The following is a 5,651-nucleotide window of genomic DNA, read 5'->3' as shown; positions in this document are numbered from 1 at the left end:
TTAAACTAACTTGTAGGTTGAAGTTTACTATATGTAAACTGAGACTACAGTAGTACTGAAACCAACATTAAACTAACTTGTAGGTTGAAGTTTACTATATGTAAACTGAGACTACAGTAGTACTGAAACCAACATTAAACTAACTTGTAGGTTGAAGTTTACTATATGTAAACTGAGACTATAGTGGTACTGAAACCAACATTAAACTAACTTGTAGGTTGAAGTTTACTATATGTAAACTGAGACTACAGTGGTACTGAAACCAACATTAAACTAACTAGTAGGTTGAAGTTTACTATATGTAAACTGAGACTACAGTTGTACTGAAACCAACATTAAAATAACTAGTAGGCTGAGACTACAGTGGTACTGAAACCAACATTAAACTAACTTGTAGGTTGAAGTTTACTATATGTAAACTGAGACTATAGTGGTACTGAAACCAACATTAAACTAACTTCTAGGTTGAAGTTTACTATATGTAAACTGAGACTACAGTTGTACTGAAACCAACATTAAACTAACTTGTAGGTTGAAGTTTACAATTCATAAACTGAGACTAAAGTGGTACTTAAACCAACTTTAAATTAAATAGTAAGTTAAAGGACACTAACTGAATAGGTTTTTAGCTACGAGTTGAAAGCTTCTAGGAGAATAAAAGTTTAATTAATGGTAAGAAAATGTTCAGTACCATGATGACTTAAAACTGAAGATGTGAATTACAAGAAACATAAATACATTAAATTAACATGTGTAAGGAGAATGCCTATCCATTTTCTTCTAGTATTTCATGAAAACAACATTTGTTGTGTACATTTGGTCATCTTCTGTCAGTTGTCCTTAATTATATTTTATGTTATATTCAAATGTTCTTCTTCGTAAAACATTATAGACTGAACCATGCAAAAAACAACAACAGGTTCTCAGGGATATATTCCTACATCGTTAAAAGTCTGACCCTGCTATTTTTTAATTGTGATGACAAATGAAATCAATTTTATGGTGAAGTTTTCATTAGAAATGCTTATAAATTTGTTGACTAATTCTTTAAAAATATTTAACCAAAGGTGAAAAACATCAACAATAATGTATTATAACACTATCTGTTCCTTTAGAAAAGATATTTTAGTTGTTTGAACACATACAGTTACTGGTCTTTATTTGAGATATGATATTATCTTATCCCTTATATAATCTATAATGGTATCTGTGTTTTTCCTAATATTCAAGGAGCTTGCTGTAAATATGATAATAAATATAAAAAAATGAACATAAAATCCCAAGTTGACTCAAATTTGACTTTGCGATTTCCACATGATAGTTGAGGGCTATAACCAGTGTGACACCCAGTCTCTGTAATAAAATGTTAACAAGTAATTCAAAGTATCATGTTATTGTGTTTTTTTTAACATTGTAATACCTTTCTCTAAACATGATGAGTTAATAATTTAAAAAAAGTTATAACAAATTCCCACTCCTCTGGGATTTGAACTCAATACTTCCGCTTGAGACAAACCACTAAGCCAATTTGAACATTACCAACAGAGTTGTGTGTTACTGAGGAAGGGAGTGTTCTGAAACAGTGGTTTTTTATATACATATATATAAACCATAAAAAAAAATTTAACTTGAACAAGTTTTGTTTCATTGATGTCCCAAATTCTATTGTACATTATTAGTGCATTTACATTATACATCAAAGGAACATAAGGACAAAAATATTTCTGGGTCAGCAGAATATTTTTTATTCACAATTTGTACATACTGTCTTCTAATGTAATATTTTGTATAAGTTTAGTACTCAAAACTGTTAACAACAGTATAAAAAATATTTTAAAATTATTATGTTTTCACAAATAAACTTTTTTCATAGGAAGAATATTGTTTTTTCTAATGTCATAAACTGTCAGTATATGTGGTAAAGTTATATTATATAACTTATAAATGCCATGCCTTTTCAACACAGTGCATTACAAAAAACAGATGAATGTATTCTTACTTTACAAATAGGGGAAATGGTGAAATTTTGTTTGTCAACGTACTGTGACTAATTGTTTCTGTCTTACCTGAATGTATTCAAGATAAATTATTTAAGATAATTTATTTAATGCCTCTTGAAACTGTGTACACATGGATATATACTACAATATTCTTCATGGCTGCAAAGGACTCTGAAACTTTAGGATGTACAATTGACCATTTGCAGTTTCCTTTAATCCATAATATATTGTTATTCTTTTGTATTCCTAATTAAGAAAGCTAACCAGTTTCTCTGTACCTCATGCTTTCAATCAGTAATGGCTTCCACATGATCTACAAGTCTCATGTTGGTGTTACTTAAGCTGTTTTGTATCAGGATAGATGTGGCTGAGACTTGTTCCTGTGCTTGATTTGGTTCTTTCTTTAGAAAGTATTCATGTTCTAGTTAAGGCTTTTCTTGTAATCACTACTCCACAAGATGCTCTTTTCAACTTTTAGATAACTGTTGCCTCAAGGTGGCTTGCTATTACATGGCAGCAGATGTGGGTTTCCTGGACAGAGTGGACTGTGTTATGTGGAAGGTGAATAACGTTTTTTTAATGTGCACCAATGTAGCACTCATTTTGAATTCAAAGAGGGTACAAAGATGTTCAATATCTACACTCTAAGGATGTTTTAAATCAACTAGATGGTTTTCATTAGGGTTTAAGATACTAGGTCTAAGCCTATTTCTTCCAATTCTTCTCAGGTACTGTTATATATTTTATGAAAAGATAAAGGTATTTTCTCTTTTGCTTGCCTTAGAATTACAGCCCCAGGTCCTGATTTCTGTTCCCTGTTCAAGAGCCCTTTTCAAAAAGTTTAACAGTAAGCATGCAGTATGCCAATTTTAATCTATCTAAAGTCCATGGTTAAGGGATTTTGTTGGTAGATGGACCTAGACATTGTTTCCAGTGACTGTCTGTCTCCTTTGGACATAAGTGGCAAGTACCAAGGGGATGACTTAGCTTACATTTTCTTTAGTGGGGTCTTAACTTTCAGCTGGTAACTTTGAATTTGTTTACTGTATAACAGATCTACATGTCTTCAAGAGTATGTTTTTGATATGAGAAGCACTAAGTATGGATGAGTTTACAGAAACTCTTAACTCCTTTTTTTTCTTTGCATTTAGGTTTACTAGATGTTTTGGTAAAAGAAACTGCTGCCCTATTTCCTCCAAGATTGTCTGCTCAGTCTTAGTTCCCCATTAAAACACTGTGCATTTAGACCACTAATGTTACCAAGCTCCAACATAACTAACAAGTGTTGTGTAGTCCTCTGCCAGCTGCACAGTTTTTCAGTTGTGTTTCTATACATCTGTATTAGATATGTCAAGGCTCTACTCAAAAGTTATATCAAGCTTGGTGGAGATCTCTCAATTGCTAGTGCTAGAACCTATCCATTGATAAGTTAGGACCTTTGATTGCAGACGTCTAGAATGTCTTTGAGAAGCATAATTTTCTCTTGCCTATTTGAAGCTATTGAGTTGCATTGATTTAATTATTAAGTTTGTTCTTTCTCTTCTTGTTAGAAGTCTAAAGTGTTTTCTGATCTGTTCAAAGCCTTTTTAATTTAATTTCCCTTTCAGTCATGTCTCCCGAGGGATTGTTAGGATCATGAAAGAAAAATAGTTTTTTATGGTTCTCAAGGCTACTAGCCATATGAAGTTGTGCTGTTTTTCCTCAAATGTCTTAGATTTATTTTGTTCTTGTTAGATTCAATAGAGAATAGATAGGATGCATACAAAGTTACTGTTTTCATGATTCTTCACAAGTAAGGTTACCTCTTTCTACATTTTGATTTCTCCTTTACCAATAAGCATGCTGTTTGGGAATGCAGTTTTAATTTTTCATTGCTTTTAAGTACCATCTAGAAGTCAGGACTACAAAGACCCATATCAACTACAGTGTTCCATGCAAGTCAACCTTTGTCTGCAACCCTTACAGAAACTTTTTTTTTTTTGTCTAAGACCAAAACATTTCAAGAATTGCAATATGCCCTAACAGGTCTAATCTAAAAGAAAAAAAAAGAGTTCCCTCAGTGGCACAGCGGTAAGTCTTCAGATTTATGACACAAAAATCAGGGGTTCGATTTTCCTTGGTGGATACAGCAGATAGCCCGAGAGATGCACAAATCTCCTTAAATAGCTGCAGGTTGCCGACCCCTGGTCTAGATGATCATTAGTATCTGTTGTATACTATATTGCAGGATAATGTAGTGCATTTTGCCTGTGACTTTGTAAGGGATTTCTCATTTCACAAGTGTATCAGTAGGCTTCCCTGCATTAGGAGTCTGCTGTATCTTTGCACATAGTATGACATTTATACATTTTTCATACTGTAGTGGTCCAATTGGTTCTAGAAATTATTCTTCACACCTGGATATGGATGACATCTATGACTCTTCACCTTTTTTACCTCTAGCATAAGGCCATATTGTTAGCTTAAACTTATCTTCCTCCTGTGATTGTTTTTAAACAATGCTATAGGTCATCCTAATAGGAGAACAGGGACATTTCCTACTGCATGGCCCTTGAGGGCTGCTGTACAACTGTTGACTAATTTTTTCTAAGCTATTGCATGGCAACGTAATAGGTAATGAGGTCAGATTGTTCATAATAAAAGTTGTTAAAAGTTATGTGAATATGATATATATATATTTTTTTATACCTTTCTCTTGTGGAATTCTGGTTATTAGCATGGAATATGGTGTGCCATACTGTCACTTTCTGTATTGTCTCAGATACTGATTGAACTTCGTTTCCGTTCAATTTTGGATCATCACATTCATCAAACTACAGATGTTATAAAAAAAATGGTTGGACTTCTTAGCAGATACTCCTGATTTAAGATGAAAATGATTGTGGAAAATTCTCACATTTTTTCCCCTTTAATCTCCATCTATGTAAAATAAACCATCCCCGTTCAGTCTTTGTGATTCAGTTTAGTCTTTAAATGTTATAATCCAAGTTTGGCATAGTCTACAAGTATTGTAGTCCAAGAGAATGTGCTAATATAAAAGTCAAATGCTAGCAACATGGAAGGAGTATTCCACACTTATTAATTGTGAAAAGACTGCCTGACTCTTTTGCATTATTCTTTGATCAGAATAAAATCAATAATTTTTCAAAACAATGTTCTGTTGAGAGTATGCTATTTGTCTTCTGAAGTACAGTTGAATATCTAGTTGGAAGAAATTACACTAAAAGGACTACTAACATAAATATTTGTGTAACTGTCCTGCAAAATTTCCCGAAATATAATGTAGAAACAGCAGCATACTAAATCTTAGTTCCATGAAAAATCAATCAGTTGTTGTAAGCCAAGAAATAGGTAAAATTTGCAGAATTAATAGCATCATATACAACTTCCATGTTGCTAGTACGATTTAATGTTATAAGTGAGTTGAGACCATGCAAAGGTATTGTTACGTCTCCGTTCGTTAGTTAATTTTCCGTAAATTCGTTCCGACGAAACTTTAGTGACACAAGTTGTGGACTGTCCAAGGCATCTATGAACTGATCCCTCAGCAACAACTTGAGGAGATCGGGTGGTGCAGTTGGGTAGGCCTTGTGTGGCATGCTTTCCAAGTCCTGTGCCAGCTTTTGAAGGCTCTCCACTTTATCACAGACT

General features: G+C 33.2%; 1 protein-coding gene across 6 annotated transcripts in view; it reads right to left on the bottom strand.

Moving 5' to 3' along the window:
- The window catches only part of LOC106460463, a 176,424-nt gene that overhangs the window by 1,137 nt on the left and 169,636 nt on the right, over positions 1 to 5,651 (bottom strand). The gene's annotated exons all lie outside the window — the stretch shown is intronic.

Source organism: Limulus polyphemus, unplaced genomic scaffold, assembly GCF_000517525.1.
Source record: "Limulus polyphemus unplaced genomic scaffold, Limulus_polyphemus-2.1.2 Scaffold775, whole genome shotgun sequence".
Classification (NCBI taxonomy): domain Eukaryota; kingdom Metazoa; phylum Arthropoda; class Merostomata; order Xiphosura; family Limulidae; genus Limulus; species Limulus polyphemus.
This window is presented reverse-complemented; position numbering and strand designations above follow the sequence as displayed.